The sequence below is a fragment of the Rhipicephalus microplus genome, chromosome 2, assembly GCF_043290135.1.
Source record: "Rhipicephalus microplus isolate Deutch F79 chromosome 2, USDA_Rmic, whole genome shotgun sequence".
Lineage (NCBI taxonomy): Eukaryota > Metazoa > Arthropoda > Arachnida > Ixodida > Ixodidae > Rhipicephalus > Rhipicephalus microplus.
The window spans coordinates 293,689,079-293,709,473 of NC_134701.1; the positions used below are offsets into that span (position 1 = coordinate 293,689,079).

The 20,395-nt window shown below is 48.1% G+C and overlaps 1 protein-coding gene across 3 annotated transcripts in view; it reads right to left on the reverse strand.

The window, feature by feature from the left end:
- Positions 1 to 9,223: 9,223 nt before the first annotated feature.
- The window catches only part of LOC119178208 (uncharacterized), a 61,584-nt gene continuing 50,412 nt past the window's right edge, over positions 9,224 to 20,395 (reverse strand). For all 3 annotated transcript variants that reach the window (XM_075882276.1, XM_037429402.2, XM_075882275.1), the window contains exon 6: positions 9,224 to 9,873. The gene's annotated coding sequence lies outside the window, so the exon portion shown is untranslated. The remainder of the gene's footprint in view (positions 9,874 to 20,395) is intronic.

Genomic DNA, 20,395 nt, shown 5'->3' on the forward strand with positions numbered 1-20,395 from the left:
ACTGAGCCCAAATGCCAGGCACAAGCATGATAATCGTGACATGGAAATCATGTACAGCATAATTTACGTCCGCCTCGTAACGTTATGCTGATTTTACTGTGACAATTCGGCCTTCCTCATTCGTGCTTTGCATATCAGCGATCCCTACTGTATGTGGAATCTACTATTTTTTTCCTAAATGCGAATGCATTTCTTAGTCGGGCTATATGTCAGGCAGCCGGCGTTGTCAGCGGCGGTGTCCGCGCGCTAGCAGTAGGGAGCCTTCATGTGCGCGCGTCTCCGTGTTTTAGGGTGGTGTCAGCCTTTGACTCACCACTTGCCGCCACCCGCTAAAACACAATGTTGCCCGTCCCGTTTTCCGCGGCAACAGGCGCCATGTTGGTTTTTGCGGCCAGGCGTTCCTGCTCCATCGCCTTGCACCAGCTGCATGTTGGCGCGGGTGTGCAAGCTGCGGTATGAGCTGCGTTTGATTACCCCATAGACGTAGCTTCCGCTACGACACCATCCTCGTGCTAACCACACATAAAAAAAACTTTGAAGTCTATATGCCAGGGAGCTGCGTGCCAAATGCAAAACCATCTGGAGACCTTCCCGCTTCCTGACTTGCTCTAGCCAACGGAAACGCTGGGCTACACAAGTGAAGTGAGACTGCTTGGAGGCGACTACTTCTCGCCGTGTTTGTGAGGTGAGCACCCGTTGTATTGCGAGTGAGTTGAGTATATCACCGCACATTTCGTGAAATGGCTGACTTAGCCATGCAACGAAAAGCAGTTTGAGCAAAGTAAGCACGACAACGTGCACAGTATAATAATAAATTAGGCTTCGTTCGGCTACGCTGTGTGAGCGGAAGATGGTTGAGTATGCTTGTTTATTCTTGTAGTCAAAGCGCAGTTCCTCAAGCGAATGATAAGACTAGTCGAATGTGTGGTCCTGCATGCATTCACTATCTGCACTTTGTCGGTTTCCGATGCCGTCACTGCATTCGTCGCGGAAAACGCCAGGCCCGTAAACCACCTACAGACGCTCCAGTTCGCTTCTTCCCATTCTGGCAGATGTTCGCATTACCTCCTGCAATTTTACCTCGGTTGCTGAGGAAGGGCATTAGGATAGATAGACAGACGAGCCTATCAACGCGTTCCCTGCAGGCGCTTGTCCTGCACAGTTGCAACGCAACTAACTTTTTGTGTGGCTTGCCATGGGGTATTCGTTCTTCGCTTCAATGACACGCGCTACCACACCGAAACTCGCTCAATATTTGCAAAAGGATATATCTCTTTAATCATATGGAATGCGACAGATTTACTATTCGTGTCCATCCGTCCTTCTGTCTCTCTGTCGATGCTGAGCGGAGCAGTATATGTGCACTAAGCAAGTCGGTTGTCAGCCCATAACTCAAATATGCCCTATGTGGTGCATCGTTATTTGTGTCGTCCTTTTGTTTCATAACCAGACACACAGATGATTTGATATCGTAAACTCCGCCTTTATTTAGTGCTTGTAGAGAAAATGTTTATGCACTCCGTATATGTGGTCGGAGCCGTGTATGATTTTTTGTCTTATTGCTTTACTCTAGGCCCACTGCGAGGACACAAGCTTCCAGCAAAGGAGGCAGGATGGTTTGAAGACACAAAACCAGATGCCGTTTGGATGCTGTTTACAATAAAATCTGACCTAGAAAAATTTGATTTGTCCCTCGTTGCTCCCCTTTGCTTTTCTTCTAGCCTAATATACAGGCTTGTGGGCATAGGGGGAGGACAGGGTAATGCGATCGAGTGCCCTACTTTTTCGGGCAATGCTTACAGCTTGTAAGGTTTTTAAGCAGTAATTGTACAGATTCGCTCGCAGGAACTAAACTTGCTGTAGGAAATTATATTACGGAGAAACGCAATGTTTGGGGTATGAGAAACAGGTTAGCTGAGCTATTCGGTTTACAGAGAACATCGCGAGCTACCCAGTTGTTTGTTCTGCCTTCCCTGTCGTTACGAGTTCCATCATATAAACAGCACGGTTTCGAGCCTTGCACTAAGAGGCCTTTGAGGTATTTGCAGTGCTAATGTGAATATGCTTCATGAGTGGCGAGCAGACATTGAAGTCCATTCATAGTGACATCGAGGTTCTCCCCCTCGTAAATATAGGCTCCCTAAATAACCTCACTTCGCCAATGCGGTGGGTCTACCAAGTGGGAGAAACGAACTGTTTTAATAGTATTTTATAAAAACTCGGGTCACGAACATGTCTTTCCTGTTCTACAAAACCACGGCTAACTTCAGAAAACAACCCTTCAGCCTTCAGCACTTGCTATACGAAAAAAAAAAAAACCCTCTTCTCGTTGAAACCCACGCTGCCGTCAATGTAAATGAGCGACCACTCAGAACCAACATGGCGGCCCGTCAAGTATGGCGGCCGTTTTAGCCAGTCGTAAGCAACCATGATCGGAGTGGTCACCACCCTAAAACACGGAGACACGTGCACATGAAGGCTCCCTAGCCGGCAGGTGTTATCTCTCAACCCTCACTACCTTTCCCATAGCCACAGCTGTGGGCGCGCGCGCTCATCTATCCGCGCCCCTAGCAACTGGAGCATGTGGTGCGAGAGAGTGTATGAGAGAGCAGGTTCAGCGCTTCGCCGCTACTTCTTTCGCCGTTCTCTTGCTCTCCTCCCTGCATCCCACTCTCCAGTCCACTCGAGCCTCTCTATCAATCGTTAGCTGGCTGGGCGCCTCTCAACAGCATCTGGAAATGTGTGCTCGAGTCGCCGCTGTGAAACGCCCACGCCGATTCCTGAACGCTGGAGCCCCAATCTCCCGTGCGCTCGCTATTCACTCTCAACTGTTCACTGGCTGGGTGCCTCTCAAGGTGATGGCCAAAGTCAGTGAAGGCGAATGTCTGACGGCAACGGTACCCACTTTCGGTGTAAGAATAAATGCATTTGCATTTCCGCGCGATTCCCTTCGGGAAGGTTGGGGCTATTTTTTTTTCGTTCGAGTCTCGCAGCGTAGTTTTTTGGCTGCTTAGGCACCGAAGTGAGTGAATTTCCGGTGAGCTTTGCCGCTCTCGCTCCCTTCGAGCCCAAGTGTGAACGCCCCTTCTGTGCTCTTCAGAATGACGATTATGATCTGATAAGCGCGCGCGCAGGAGAGGCCATGCACGTGGAAGTGTGCGCTCAAAAAAAAAAAGGAAAAAAAAACGCGAGAGGCGACCAACGATACGGTAATGCTGTACCCAACGAGAGCTTGTTGGGCCATCTGGCTACTGATGACCAGAACGTGGTAGAGTTGAGAAGCTCTGAGAACCGGCAACGGTTGATTGATTGATATGTGGGGCTTAACGTCCCAAAACCACCATATGATTATTAGAGGGAGGTATGATCATGATGATGATTATGAGAGACGCCGTAGTGGAGGGCTCCGAAAACCGCCAACGATATATGGTGTATATAAACGACTTGCATTAGCCAAATGGACAGTGGACGCTCCATGGCTCAGTGAATTGCGTCGCACGCTCCAAAGTGAGAGAGATGTCGCTGGTTCGACGCCCCGCTACGGAATTTCTCTATCTCGTTTTTCTCTTTGCCTTCTCTTAGTGTATATTTTACTACGTCATATCCGGGACAGAAATACGTCAGCGTAGTCGTGGTGGACCCCGGCATGAAACAATTCCGTGTTAAAAATTGCCCGCAGCTTCCCTCGGGGGAACACTGAGGAGGATGCGGAGCATATAATTGGTTAACGGGGTGTTAAAGTGCGACTTACTTGGGTCGATGGCTAAATTGGTTAACGTGGTTGTGAAATGGGGTGTTAAATTGCGACTTACTTGGGTCGATGGCTAAATTGGTTAACGTGGTTGTAGGAGGGGGTGTTAAATGAGTGAACACGTACACACGTATGCGAAAGGGCGGCGCTGGTTGAAGGGACGTCGATCATTGTGTTTGTGGATTCGTTGGAATTCATTTCACCGCGACCTTGGACGTCGACGCGCCGTACAAACCAACCGACGAGCGGCAACTGAGCGAGCGAGCGCCGACCTTGAGTATATATACAGCTCGACGGCGCATGCACTGTCAGCTGTTGAATGTTATCGAAGCGCGACGCCACATGCGCGTCCACTGGAGAATCAGGAGAATTGTAGATGTCGAACGCGGTGTGTAGAGGAGGAAGGGTGCACAGATGGTGGAGGAGTGAAGCACGCGCGGTGTGTAGAGGAGGAAGGGATGCACAGATGGTGGAAGAGTGGGCGACGGCGCGACGGCGCATGCGCGCGCGTCAGCTGTCGAATGTTCGAGAAGCGGTGCGGACGGCGTGGACGGCGCGGACGGCGCACTACAAGGCGCGAGTATAAGATGCTTCCGCATCTAAAAATGAATCACTGTGAGAGTAACTAACATCTTCATTTCCCCTCAAAGTGGGGCTTCGCGTCAGTCAGGCTTGCCCCCGAACACGTTTCCACGGCTTAAGCCTGTTTCACATGCGAGCGATTTTGCTCCAAGAGCGGAGCGGCAGCTGCCGCACGAGGCCAAAACAGGTTTTTACCGTGGCGACTAGACGCCCTTGTGAAATTCGCCAGAGTTGGAAAAATTCGCTAGCGGCACAAGCGGCAGAGCGACCAGTGACGTCGTTTGACACGTGATGACGGGGGTGGAGTCGAGAAGTTGACGCGCGCACTGCGAGGAACTGGTTCCACAGAACAACTCGGTCCGACTGAGTAGCAGACGACATCCGTCCTCTCCCCGGCTCACAAATGTTTCGCACTGCTTTCAACAAGTCGCTGATAAAACTGTTGAAACGATCTCTTCTTTGGGACGTCAAGATGGAGGATTTCCACAAAAACCATAAGAAGAGCATTATTTGGGAAGAAATTGCCGAAGTCGCATACTTCCATAAAGTAAACGTCGCAGCTTGAACTGGCCATGTTCACTGGTGAAGTCGAAGTGCAGCTGTTTTCCTTTCGTTGCTCTCGACGATGCTTTAGCCGTAGTGACAATCGCGTGCGGTGTCTTTTTTTTTTATTTCAATAACATTATTACTACTTTCTTTTCTCTGTTTTTGAGTTTTCAGCGAAAGTTATTCCCACGTAGAGGAGCCGCATGGCACGCCGTACTTCTATGTGGCAGCAATTGTTGCTGGTTTAACAAATGATGACATGTGGTGTCGCGGTGCCTAGATGAAAGGCTTCACACGAACGAGAGAGCAAGGACGGCTTCTACGGTAGTTGACTTGAGAAGTAGCATTCCACACAGGTCACTGAAAAGGAATTGCGTGATGTGACTCAACAAAGAAGGGGCGCGAAGCTTCTTGTCATGGTTCGGGGAAATAAGGTACGAATCAGGGGTCTTTATTTTTGTTCTCCCCTTCAACAACACCTCGATTTCTCACTAATACACTGGCTGATTTGTCTGCGTCCTCTGCGACACTTTTTTCGCAATGACCAATTGCACCACAGAGCGCTCAAGTTTGCAGGCTGTCGACAGGTCCTGCCACACTGGTCAGCTGCTCTCCGTGACATTCAGTGCAGGAATGGGCGGCTGGCTAGGTTAAAATAGGTGTTCGGTCGCGAGCACAACATACACTGCGTAGATAACGAAGAACAGGTGTTGATTTCAGGCACCAGAGCAGCAACACATGCCTAGAAACATGCATTTAAATTACACGGTCGAATGCTACCAATTGAATGTCACTATGTCCCGACGGCAAAGGTGTGTTGTGTGAAATGATGTGATACTTAGGGTTTCCTACTCACAACCGCAGCATTTATGGACGCTAAAGCAACAATTGCTGCGTAGTCCCTTACCTGCGTCGCACACAAGTGTATATACAGCAGTAAAAGAACCGGGACAACGAGCGTATCACGTATGTTATGCTATCTGCCGTTGATGAAACTCTTCATCCTGGAGTTCTTTATTGAACTATTGAAAAATCTAAGAGGCTTACTCTTTAGGGTGAAAGCATACGAATTCAAGCGCCAGAAGAGATGTAGACCATTCAGAAAACCTCAATGAAGGATGTGTGCGCATGAGCCAAAGGGTGGTCACAAACACTGCAGTAGCTTACTACTTAGAGTTTTTATAAAAACTCTTATATTGACTCAAGCGAACAGGTACAAAAATTTAGGTATAAATTTTGCGAGTTGTGTATACTGGGCTGAGAGAAACCTCGTCCAGTGTCCCAATGTTAAATCGCTGAATCCAAAAGCAATGAATCGGAGAAACATGGGAAGTGTGGCGCCAAACGCGCTCGCAGTTCTTAAGCATTCACCTAGTTGGAACAGCTGTATAATAAAACCATACAAGCAAACTCTTTTTTTTTTTGCTTCTCTATGGTAAGTTATACTAGTTATATGAGCGCGCAACAAGATTCATACGTGAAAAAGCTAGGACAAAACAAAAAGCAACTGCAAACGTTGCTTATTTGTTGTAAGATACATGTTAAAACTAGTTCAATCAGTGTACAGACGCGTAAAAGTCGAGCGGCTATTGATGATGAACCTCGTAGCACAGGGGCGCCAAATGAAGGACACTTGGAGGAGAGCACGGCTTTCAGATACCACTGAAAACAGCGGTTGACCGGCGCCTTCCGCGGACAACACTGCCCGCTAGAGCGGTGGGCGTCGCGCAACAGCAGCGGCGCATGTGAAACGAACGCGCGTCCGCGCGTCCTCCAGCCGCTCATCGCCGCGACCGCCGCCGCTCGTTCGCTCGCATGTGAAACAGGCTTTAGCATGACTTTGCAGCAGAGAAACCACCTTTACAAAGTTACATGCGGATTAATATAAACCTATTTGTTCGTTTCGAATACTTTGACATTTCCAATAATTTAAATTCAATTTGAAGTGAATTAAAACACTGTGTTATTCATTCGAATATTCGAAGTATTCAAATAATCGCACAGGCCTACTATTTAAAATGAAGATGGGAGCCGACAGATGGAAACACCTAGTGAGAAAATCAGGGTGAACAGTAGAAGTGCCCCAGACAGGCTGGCCGACGTTTTGATAGGAGGACCTATCTTTGTCAAAGGCTTATTCTCATTGTTAGCGTGTTAGTTTTAGGAGGGTTAGTGGTGACGTCATCTCCTAGTGGTGGCGCGTGTCCCTGTTGGTAATCGCCATCTGGAAAGAAAAATCTATAAAGCAGAGGAGTGCTGTCCTCGATTCATTTCAAGTTAGGTTGCAGTGATTCAAAATGTTCTCGGAGGATGGGGCGGGAGGGGGGAGAAAAACAACAAAAAATACAAATTACAAGCCTGTGCTACAAAGCGGTGACAGCTACACACACGAAAAAAAGAAACATATTACGCAAAACAAAACAAAAAAGCAGTGTTGGTTTCGTTTTCACATAAATATCGGTCCTTTTTTATTGTAGCAATCGATTTTGATGATTTATCTCGGAAAGCAGGCAAGTTTATAGCTCGAGACTACTGCGCACGTTGACGTATCTATGAAAAGCGGTTCTTGCCTCCCCCTTTCCTTGACTGGTAGAGGTAGTGTCATTAAAACCTCTCATAACCGTAGTATTTGTAAGCAAAAAAAAGCTGCCGTGCCCATAAAGGAAACGCTAATACCGATCCCCAATAGCAACTCAATGGCAGCACAGCTCTGCTATAAAGTTTTACTGAAAGTATGTATGCCCGTGTTGTCACCGACTCTCCCTTTTCTCATGAAAAGTTAAGTTAAACATCATTTGCACATCTATTCTTGCACAAAGCTCAATCTTTTATGTGACACGTCTGGTGGGCGGTCAAGTCGCTGTATTGTTCTAGAATTTTTCTTCATTAAAGAGGAACTCTGGTGCATTTTCGTCCATACTGAGATAATGCTGTTTTCAAATAGTATCGACAGTCCTGCAAAAGCCAGGGTCGTTCAATTGATGCACTCGCCAATTATTTTAATTAAGCAATAAACAGCGAGCCAAGACAGAAACAGGGAGCAGCTCCGTCATCCATGGTGGGTATCGAAGAGTTGCTTGTTGGGAAAAAAACTACAAAAGCCACAAAACGTCGAAATCGGGAAACGCAGAGGAGAGACGTCTCTGCTGTTCTGCTTTTTCTGATTTCAACGTTTCGTGGCTTGTGTAGCTCACTGAATGGTGGGTATCAAATAGCGTCACGAGAATGCGTTGCCGATGATGTTTTAAAAAACTAAATGACTTACGGTTGCACAATTTGGCACGTGTCACCACGGTACCGACGAGAATACATGTTCAAAGTTTCATTGAAATCGGTGGTTATCAAAAAAAAAAATAAAAAAACGCCGGAGTTCCCCTTTAAAGACAGAATCAGCGATTAACAGGAAAGGCAAAAGGCTCTTCCAAATGAAGAAGGGCGAGGGTGAAAGCAATTTGTAGGGGTTATCTGCATTCGCAAGGATCAGCGAAACCCTCTCCTCGAAAATATGCCACAATCGAGGCTAGTGTACAACCATAGCCTCCTAGATTTCCCTGGCCTGCCGGATTATCGGCAGTCACTAGGAAAGCGGCCGTCGTCGGAACTATGGTGGCGGCGCCACCACCTAAGTAGGGGTGCCTTCAAATAAGGTTTTACGTTTTTGGAACTTATATGCAACAGAAATAACGTAAAAAGTTTTAAAAAGGCGTAAACGTAATTATACTTACCCCACGTAAGTGGCGTCGTCATTCAGCAGGCAACTCTTTTGATACAAGGCATTCTCTGAAATTAGTAGCAAACGCCAAAATTGCCGATCTCAAAGGTTGTGTACAAAGACCCTTACCTCTACGTAGGCAGCGCCGCCATAGATGACGGGCGTTTCGCGCTCATCCGGCAGGCAAGGGAAACCTAGGAGGCTATGGTACAACATTGCAGCGCGCTCGGCTTACACTGAGCGTGATACTACAGCTCACGAACGTTTAACCTCCTGTGTTCAGCGACAGAGCCAGCGGTAAATCACGCCTGCACTGATAGAACGTGTCGTCTGCCAGCGCCCGCGGAACGATGCCGATGCACCTCGGTCGTCTCCACGGAGGCGCGCACTGGCGTTGTGGCCAGCAGCCAACCTCACGCGTGATGCCTAGATCAACGTAGAGCACCGCTCGAGTGTACAAGAAGCACCACCGGTGCCGCTAGCCGAAGTTGCATCGACGTTGTTTACCTGTAAAAAAATCGCGACGCAGTGGCAGTGCTGGCATATTGTCTATTATAGGGTAGGTTAACGGATGAGCTTTGCTTAACAAGAAGGCTACGTCCACGAAGCCACTGTAATGGCGAGACGCCACAGAGATGACCAACGTGTACTTTATTTACAGCACGAGGCATGGTGGTTCATATTAACGACACTCGGTGTGGATGCATTCGTTACAGCGCCAATCTGACGGACAAACAGCACACGACCTGCATCACGCACATAAAGACCAATTTTGAGGTCGCACAAAAATTTTGCATTTTCGTTTGCGCAACAACACTCCCTACGGCTGGAAACCTCGTTCGCACCAGCGGTTACTTGAAGCACTTTTTAAAAAGCTTCCGTTGGCAGTCTCGGTTTTACGGAGCATATATAGTGACATTCAAGGCGGCTCGTATGTAAACACAGTTGGCCAAGAGACCCAGCTGGCCGTCGCCTTCCTCGTAAACGAAAACTACGTCGCGAGTCTACATAGACGCATATTCGTGACGTTGGTGGTGATTGTTCGTATACATACAAGTCAAGCTGATGTCATCGAAGGCACATGAGACAGCATCGTCAGAGTCGTGCTGAACGGTTTAGCAACTCGCCAGGCAGACAGACATGTGCTTCTCAAGGGCTACGCCGGAAATAGTTTTTGGAGCATTCTCCGAGAAAATGTGCTACAGCTTTGCAACAGGTGTGCCCTGCGGGGAAGAGGCCATTCTTCCCATTCCTTCCACGGGATTCTTGGGCCATCACATATCTGAAAAGGAAAAAAAAACGCACTTCCGTCAGCTGCACGACACTCGATTCTTTCAATCAGAAGCGCGACTTCATAGGGCATTCTTTACCGGCATCTTAATTAACATCATTTTTTAAGCTGCAGTTTATCTTAAGCTCACCGTAATTGTGCGCATGACAACTCTCACAGAATGTTGCCGTATTTCTCAACGGTCCGCCTTAATGGCTCTAAGTGACAAAATGCACAAATTCAGATGGTGGCTTGAACAGATGAAAAAGAAGAAAGAACCAAACTGCCTGTCTCTGGAGACAAACATTAGACAAGTAGCTGAATAGACTAATATTCAAACAGTAGCCAAAGGCCTGCAACTAGTCCTGGTGTAAACGTGCCTGTTTCCAGCGTCCAGAATCTATAATCTCACAGGCACGTTTCATAGGTCATACGAGAGCTGCGCATGGCCAAAAAGGCGTCGAACTTCAAGGGGTACAATACTTTTCTGCAAACGAAATTGAACGAACCCACAGTGTATTTTGAGGAGGCCACATAGGGTGGGCTTGGCTCAAAAGAAACAGGAAAGGGCTCACGGTAGAAGAAATGTATCAGACGTTGTGCGAGTTTATGCGTAGCTCAAAGGAGCAGTGACACCACATTTCAAATTCGAGGTGCGGCGTTCATTTAATTGCTTGGTTCGCACTAGCTGTTTAGCGAAGTTTGAATTGCGTCCGTTACGTAGAAATTGGATGAAGTTGTTCTATTTCGAGCGCAAAAAGCGTCTAAGGCTCATCGGCGCATTCCCGGCCTTGAGACATCGACCGTATTTGGACGTGTTCAGCAAACTTCTAGGCCACGCCTCAGGAACCAGTGTCAGGAACCGAGTGAGCGAGCAGCGTCGAGAGTGTTGTCATCGCAATGTCTCCATGTGGTGGCGACGCCTGGCTGCCTAGCGACGGCTTCACTTGCTTTGCTTAGCTTGGTTCGCGCAGCACGTTCATGTGAATCCAACGTTTTCGTTGTCCCGCTTCGGTTGATTTGTCGTGGAGTCGTCATCGTGAATGTGATAATTTGAAGCTACGGTCATCGCGAACAAGTAACACTCTGTAAAGGGCTCGGGGTTCGGCGGCTTTTTTTAGGGTAGCTGGCTCCAGAGAGTTTCCTAGTATACACTAGAGGGAACTCTGGCGCTAGTGTCTATGGAAGCTGCAACGCACGGCGCTTCAGCAAGCATGGGAATGATGGGTAGTACACACATTTATCTAAACTTCGTACTTCTGGCCTGATTTTGGCTCCGTGTGTGTTCGTGTGGCTTGGAGCTGTTTTCCCACGAAACAAAAATCAGCAAATGTTCAGCGGTTGCGCTTCACCACCCTATTCTTTTAGACTTACCCTTCCAAATTTGGCCACGACGATCAGAAGGGTTGAATCTTTATTTCGAAACAAAACCGAAACGCAGCAATAAACGAAGCCGCAAGTACGATTCGCCGCCCGCAGGTACAAAGACAAGGCAAATGTGTGTACCACCCATCATCCCCATGGTCACTGAACAATCGCAGTGCCAGAGTCTCCTCTAGTTAATTTTAGGAAACTCTATGGCTGGCTCCCCGCCATCGCCCACAGGCGTGATGTTCGCCAGTGAGGAGACGCGTTGTTAGTGACAGAACGAAGGTTTATTTACATAATGGAAGGGAACTAGAACTTTATAGTGGTTCAGCAATTATGTACAAACGTCTTCAGCTTTTATAGCCCGTCTTGTCCTACATACGGCCGTCCAAAGAAGGTGGTGACCACTGCTTCCGCCAATCAGGCGAAGTCTAAGTGGTGCACCCACCTGAACAGGTGCAAAAATTGTACCGCTCCCCTGATGAGGAACACGGGCGAGAATGTCGGATGGGGAACACGAGCACACCACACGATTACGCACCCGGCCAACGCCTTGAAAACATCGCAGGGCGAGGTGGTAGAGTCTAAGGGCACGCAGAGGTCCATGGCTGCGTTCAGGTACAGTGTTCCAGAACATTCTATAACGCAGATCTCCAGGTGCTCGATTCCTGAGAATCGCTACTGCGACTCCACGCCACGCTTTCGAACCGTCGATGCTTTGTCACGACTCAGTATGGGCGACAATGGCTGTGTGGAGAGGTTGTTGTTGTTGGTGATGGTGATGATGATATGTGGGGTCCCAAAACCACCATATGATTATGAGAGACGCCGTAGTGGGTGGCTCCGGAAATTTCGACCACCTGTGGTTCTTTAACGTGCAACCAAATCTGAGCACATGGGCCTACAGAATTTCCGCCTCCATAGGAAATGCAGCCGCCGAAGCCGGGATTCGATCCCGTGACCTGCGGGTCAGCAGCCGAGTACTTTGGCCACTAGACCACCGCGGCGACTCCATGAGAACCGTGACGCCGTCTCACGCTGTTAAACCCCGCACCCCGAAGGGTTGTTCGCGAATTTTCCGTCGAATTCATTGTAACCCGGCCCACAGCAAACTGCCTGGCCCTCCTACAGGACAGCGTAGTGCTTCCGACCCGGCACCGATATCGGCGTGAAAGCATTGTTGCAGCCCGGCTCACGCACAATAGTGTCTCCTAAGACGAAGGCCAAACGTAGCAACGCACACAGCGTTCGTATGTCTTACCAGCCAGCGTGGCCGTGTGTCTGCAGCTGCCTAGTCGGTGCTCAGTCGGGCGTCCATTTCAGAATCACGACACAGAAGAGGTTCAAACCGAAAATTATTCGCCACGCCACGAATTAGCACGATTCCATATTCTTTGGTGTTTTCATCATCGCTTGTGGACAGTGATGACGGCGGCGAGGACAATTGGGATGGCGAAGATATACGTGTGCGCCGAGCAGACGAAATGTCAACTGAAGATCGCGTAACCATTTTGTGTGACCATGTGATCAGATGGGCGGGACCGCAGGGTGTGACCGCTTGGCAGCGTTGGCAGCGCTAAAAATTGGCGGGCTTTACAGCTGTTTTGAATTGGGTTCGATACGGGTCATACTCATCGATATTACATATAAATATTAATTTGTTCCGCATTATTAGTAAGGAATAGTTACTATGGAATTGATAACTACGCGTTGGCGCAAAAAAACGCGACATGTGTGAAGTTACTGTCACTGCTCCTTCAAGAAAATATTTGGCGCAACTGAAAACGAGGATGAAAGGACAACAGAATACATGATGGGGCTTTGGTATTTGTGTGTTTGTTTCGTTGCGCGTTAAAGAACCTCAGGCAGTCGAAATTTCAGGAGCCCTTCACTACGGCGTCTCTCTTAATTACATGGTGTTTGTGGGACGCTGAACGGCAACAATTATTATCCTCACATTGACAAGTGGAATCCAAAGAGACGTCAAAAGCAAATATAACGGCTACTTGGGCGAGATGGCAATACTTCATATTTCAGTTTAACAGCACACAACAAAAACTGAGAGCGCGTGTTGCGTGCGTACTTTCTTACCCGTCTGTTCGTTTTTTTATTATTGGCTGTTAAAGTGAAATATGAGCAAATGTGTCCACTACATCAACGCGCTGCGCTTGACGACAAGAGCGGGAACAGGCCTCGCAAAGCGCGCGGCTCGCTTTCGCCCAGTATATTCCATAGTGGCCCGGATAATTGGCTTTCACCCTTATGCAGAAATGTGCGCGACCAGGCGACCATACTTGGCTTAAACTTAGTGCGTGTTCTCTAAGTCCGTCATTGATGCGTCCTTCAGACTGGCCGATGTACATTTTCCCCACAAGACAAACGAATACAACTCCAACAGAACGAAAGAGTTGGAATGTCTGGTGATGCGTCCTCGTTTGCGTGTTTGTCACCTTCTTGGCCCCGCGCGACAGCGTGTGCACGTACAACATGGCCTCCCAGTCAAGCCTTTCCTGATCCTTGTTTGACTCTTTGCAAGAACCACTCGGCGATTGCTGCAATGACGTTCGAAGGGTAGCTTGTCGCCAAAAAGGCGGGTCACTTGCCAATAAAAAGAATTCCTGAATGGGCAGGACCTTCCGAGAGGAGATTAAATGCACTGAACAACAATCCACTTCGTAATGAGCTTTGAATGAGCTTATTCAACAGTAAATAGCTCTCCTTTTTTTGGTGTGGGGAAAGTATGCCATCAAAGATGATGTGCACGAAATCGCAGTTTTAAGTCTAAAAATTTATCTCATCTAACTGAACTGGAACTCATTGCAGTTGGACTCTCGGCGTAAGCATAAGTCCTTGTCTTGAACGATCGAATTCCCGACACATTATTAGGCAAATAGAAATTGGTCTGTCTGGTTAAAAGTATTAAATGTCGCCAAAATATCAAAACACCTTTAAAATCCGCCTCCCAATAAAATCAGCATGCAAGGTACAGTCAAAATATTATTTGTTACTGTTATTTTCCACGTAACAATATTGTTACAACTGTTACAGCGAGCTGTAATAAAATGGTTTTATTTACAGGAGGTGAACGATGGTCGTTTGCGGCAGCACACTGCGATCGTGCCAAGACTCTTCGTCTTCCTCTGCTTTTCCTCTCTACCCTTTTCTAGTCTGTTACATTCCCCCGCAAGCAGACGAAGCCCGTAGGGCGAGTTATGATGCGCAAGGAGGGTGGAAAGGTTTCAGGCGAGCCACGTGAGTGAGCTGCGTTCTGGTCGATCGTCGACCATTGGACAAAAGACGAGCTATTACGTAAGTGAGCTGGCTTAGACGCTCCAAAACTACAAATGGGCCTGAATATCGTGACAGAAGCTTTTGACACAATCCACGCTTGCGTTGCGGTGTCCAAAGTAACACCAAGTGACCTTTTTCGAATAAAACCGGTTCGTGACGGTAGTCGTATCGTTCCTTCAAACGACGTTAATAGGCCAGCGTCCGAAGATGAGCGATTCGACGGGCTTCTTCCGCGAGGCACAGGGTGTTTGATACAGAGTCGTCATTGTGTATAATGAAGGGTAAGAAAGTGTCTAGAGGGCTTTGTGGCAACCTGGCGTACAACAGATAAAATGAGCTCAAGTTCGTTGTTTCATGTTTTGCCATGTTTTACGCGTACAGGATAAAAGGCAGCACTTCATCCCAGTTTTTGGGATTGGAAGAAACGTACATGGCAAGCATGTTGGTCAGCGTTATATTTCTCCGTTCAACGAGGCCATTCGTCTGCGGATGATACGGTGTGGAATGACGGAACTGTGTCGTGCACATGCGTAGTAATTCTTCAACGGCATCAGCAGTGAACTGGCGGCCACGGTCGCTGATAATAACACGCGGTGGGCCATGGCGAAGGACCACGGAGTGGAGCAAAAAAGTCTGCCACGAATGCAGCGGTAGAAGAGGGAATTGCTGCGATTTCGGCATACCACGTTAGATGATCTACGCAGACGATTATCCAACGGTTCTTATTGTTAGATAACGGAAATGGACCCATAATGTCAATTCCTACTTGTTCAAAAGGTGTGCTGGGTGGTGTTATTGGCTGAAGGGGACCTGGTGTAGCGGTGGCCGGGCACTTGTGACGTTGGCACGTCTCGCAGCTAGCGAAGTAAAGCTTCGTTGTTTCGTACATCTTGGGCCAGTAAAAGCGTTCCTGCGTGCGGTTCAGCATTCGTATGAAGCCGAAATTACCGGACGTCGCATCGTCATGCATAGCACGTAGAACATCGGAGCGAAGGCTGTCGGGGACAACCAGAAGAAAACGTGCTCCAGGCTTGGAGTAGTTAGTTTTATAGAGCAACTTGTCTCGGACCGTAAAGCGACCGCTGTGTTCGAAGGCACGTGCGGCGGCAAAAAGAGGATCCAGGTTGAGGTCGTTGCGTTGTTCTCTCTGGAAGTCAGCCGCGTTGGGGAACGTGCTCGTAACATCAGCAAGGCAGTCGTCAAAATTCTCAGCATCGCAGTCGGTAGTCGCAAGAGGAATCCGGGAGAGGCAGTCTGCGTCAGCGTGACGACGGCCACTCTTGTTCGACACCGTAAAGTCGTATTCCTAAAGTCGTAGCGCCCAACGTGCGAGGCGGCCAGAGGGGTCACGCAAACCGACAAGCCAGCATAACGAATGGTGATCGGTAATTATCTTAAATGGCTTCCCGTAAAGATAACAATGAAACTTCTGCACGGCGAAAACAGCTGCCAGACATTTCTGTTCCGTAACTGTGTAATTGCGTTCAGATTTGCTCAGGCAACGGCTGGCGTATGCCACGACATGCTCTGCGCCATTGTGACGTTGTACAAGCACCGGCCGCTCCTACACCGATACCACTAGCGTCCATGTGGACCTCAGTCAGGCAAGATGGATCGAGGTGACGCAACAAAGGTGCTGACGTTAGTACAAACTTAAGTGGTGAGAATGCAGCGTCACACTCTGGTGTCCAGTTGAAGATTGCATCCTGTCGCAAGATGTTTGTCAGCGGGTACACGATCTCCGCAAATCGTGGAACAAAACGACGAACATATAAGCATAGGCTGACAAATTAGCGAAGTTCTTGCATGCGGACTGCGGTGATTTGAAGAGCTCTCTGCTTTTATCTTGCGAGGATCGGGTCTGACGCCATCCTTGTCGACCAAGTGCCCCAGCACGAAAGTTTGACGTTCACCAAAGTGACATTTTTTTTAGAATTCAGAACCATTTCAGCTTTCCCGATGCAGTCGAGAACAAGACTGAGACGCTTGTTATGTTCCTCAAACGTGCGGCCAAAGATCACAACATCGTCAAGGTAGCACATGCATATCTCGCATTTTAGACCACGTAATACTGTGTCCATAAATCTTTCAAAGGAGGCTGGAGCATTACAAAGGCCAAAAGGCATGACATTAAATTCGAATAAGCCATCTGGAGTTACGAAAGCAGTCTTTTCTTCGTCGCCGGGTTCCATAGGTATTTGCCAATAACCTGACCGCAAATCAAGCGTCGAAAAATAGGAAACTACATGCAAGCAATTTATGACGTCATCAATCCGCGGTAAGGGATATACATCTTTCTTCGTCACAATGTTTAGACGCCTATAATCTACACACAATCTCCAGGAACCATCCTTTTTCCTAACAAGAATTACCGGGGCTGCCCACGGGCTGGGCGACTCTTGCACGACACCTTTTTTCAGCATTTCCTTTACTTATTCGGCGATAACTTTGCGCTCAGAGGATGACACTCGGTAGGGCTTTTGGCGGATGGGGTGTGCAGAGCCAGTGTCTATTCTGTGACGAGCGCGGGACGATGGTAACTGGAAGAGTGCCTCTCTATGTTTGAAGTCGAAAGCAGCAACATGCCGGGAAAGGACCTGCACTAGCGCTTGCCGTTCCGTCGTACTGAGAGTCTTGGTGATCATACCGAGCATTAGATAATTATGGTCAATATCACAAAGAGAGGAAGAGGTGGTGAGGTCCGTAGCTAGTGCTGTTATCGAGCTGCATGAAGCTTCATCGAAGAGAGCTATCTTCATTCCGCGAAGAAGCACAACCGGTGTGGCAGAACAGTTCAGCGCCCACAATGTTGCTACTTCCTTTGTCATGCACACAACAAAACAGGGCACAAGTATGTCCTTCTTAGAACAGTTCTTACGTATAGGCCCCACTACGAGGTCAACACAAGCATCATCAACCGCTGTGCAAGAGACACGAACGGGTGTCAGGCACCAACATGGTGCTATCACTTCATCAATCACACTAAATGTGTTCCTGTCTTCGCCACGGTAGTCTTCTTTGGAAAGCGACGGTAGAAACAAATTGTTTAATGATATTTCCCCACTACCACAGTCGACGGAAGCACCACATTGCTCCAGAAAAATCGATACCAAGAATGACACCGTGTGAACAACGAGATGAAACCAGAAATTCGGATACAAATACTTTTCCAGCCAATGAAACATTGACAACACATACACCAAGAAAATTAGGCCACTAGCCGCCTACACCATGAAAGGTGATTGTATCGTCCCATGAAAACATAACTTTGCGACCTAAGCGGTTTCTGAAGGCGAGGCTCATCACAGACACAGTCGCCCTAGTGTCAACTAACGTCATTGTCGGTATTCCATCAATCAACACGTTCACTTTGTTTTTGTGCATAACAATAGGCAGAGGTATGTCTTCAAAAGACCGTCCGGCGACCTCACCTCCATTGGCCGCGGATGCTACTTTTCCGGCGGCGAAGAAGAAGAACGATGCAGAGGAGACGGCGAGCGACGAGAACGGTTGGAGGGTGCACGTGTCAAACTCCGCTCGGATGTTGGCGAATCACTGCAACTGGTCTCGCGCGAAAAACGGTCCCTTGGAAACAAGTCGGTTGTCCGCAGGTCATATGAAGCACCGGGTCTTAGTGGTGAAGACATGGCTGGTGTCCTTCGTGCTTGGCGGCATTGTTTGCGGCAATACCGAGCGATATGCCAAGTGAAACCACAGTTGTAGCACACGAGAGGGTCACGGTTTATACTATATTCATCGGAACGAATCCTGGGCCGCTGCTGTCGGCGAGGAAGTTTCTTATCACGCGAAGAACGGATTTCTGTCACACTCTGGAATCCATTGTATTCGTCGCAAGTTGCATCTTGGTAGTAGGGTCGGTACTGTCCTTGCCGCAGTGTGACGTAGTCCGGCTGAGAGTCCTGAGTATTAGAATGCGGCTGTCCTCGTCGTGACCGTGCGTCATAGGCAGGGCCTCTATCGTAGAGACCTGGCTGATACTGAGGTGTGGCATCAGAATACTCAATGCCCTTCGCCACTCGATGCGAGGAGAATGAAGCAACATTTCGCTCGAACTGTGGTGGCTGGTAGGGGGGATGAGTGCTTGGGCGGTGTGCCACTTGCGCGTACAGGGCGAGTTCTTCACGTACTATTAGCCGGATTGTTGATGCAAGATCAATCGCCTGGTTGCTGTTTATACTCGCGATAGTCGTCGCGTTGGCTAGCATGCCGAACTTCGGCGTGATGCGCCTCGTCTTTAGTTGCTCAAAAGTGCGGCAATGATGAATGACATTGGTGACAGATGTCAAGGTGTCTTTCGCGATGAGGAAACTGTAAATATCATCGGCGATTCCTTTTAGAATGTGCCCGGCTTTGTCTTTCTCAGACATTCCGGAGTCAATGGTCCTGCATAGCTTTACGACTTCCTCAATGTAGGTCGTGCAAGTTTCACCTGGCACTTGAGCGCGTTGCATTAGCGTCTGTTCTGCTCTTTTCTTTTTCGTTGTTGGGTCGTCGAAACGCTCTTTGAACTCAGAAACAAATCTGTCCCACGTCATTAGCGTTTCCTCCCGATTCTCGTACCACATTAATGCAGTATCCGTCAGACAGAACGCGACGTGCAAAAGCTGAGAAGCGGCATCCCATCTGTTAGCGGCGCTCACCCGTTTGTAATGAATGAGCCAAGCCTCGACGTCTTCATCTGGTCTGCCGGCGAAGGGACGAGCATCTATCTCTCAGTAGTGGAGCCGAACTGGTCGGCGCAGAAGTCGAGAGTGGTCGGTGTTCATCTGCGTTGTGGGACATGTCCAGCCCAGATGAATTCGGTGGAAGTCCAGCAACGCGACGGCTCCGTCGAAGAACTTGCGGTTCAACCTCCGTCTTCGGGTGTCGATTACCCAGCACGTTCACCACAACTGTTACAGCGAGCTGTGGTAAGATGGTTTTATTTACAGGAGGTGAGCGATGGTCATTCGCGGCAGCGCACTGCGATCGTGCCAAGACTCTTCGTCTTCCTCTCCTTCTCTACTTTTTACTATAGTCCGTTACAATATCATACTACAGGAGCTACACGCACGCTCCAATGCCTCACGTTGCAAGTCACGCTGCTCGATAAAAAACAATAGCATTAAGGCTGAGATAACATCGGAAGTGTTTGCATATGTTGATGACTGTTTATTACGATGTTAGCACGGACTAACAAAGCTGCTGCGCGCCGAAGGAAGGCAGCGGTGTCGATAGGCAAATGTCGTGTTGGCTTTATTGTCTGTAAAGTTCTCATTATTATTCTGCCTTGGGGGAGCAATACAGAGACCAACGGGGCGTGCAAAGGCTGCGCACGTTCACGGCTCAAGCTACGAACCTCTCGCGTTGCTGAAGCGCTGAGTGCCCAGGCGCAGCTTATTCTAAACTGGGGAGCACACACCATGCTCCTCAATCGACGACGTTTTGAACACATTGAGCGTTTATTTATTTATTTATTTATTTATTTATTTATTTATTTATTTATTTATTTATTTATTTATTTATTTATTTATTTATAACATACTGTTGACCTGTTTACCAGGTCTTAAGTAAGAATGGGCATACAGAAATGTTTACTACAAAAACATAACTGACATCCCACAGCATACTGACAGTGGTTACAATTCAACACTTTTGTATTGATGTACAAAAAACTAAAGAAAAACATTACAACAATGGCATAACTTTGCTGACTGAAACGTACTAAAAAAATGGAAGCATTGCGCAACTCTGGGCTGCATGACTGTAAAAAAAAAAAAACTGTTAGTGGTTATTGAGAGCATGTAGAAGTAAATCAACTGTTGGACACTGTACAGCATCGGGTGATAGGCAATTCCACTCACGGGCAGTTCTT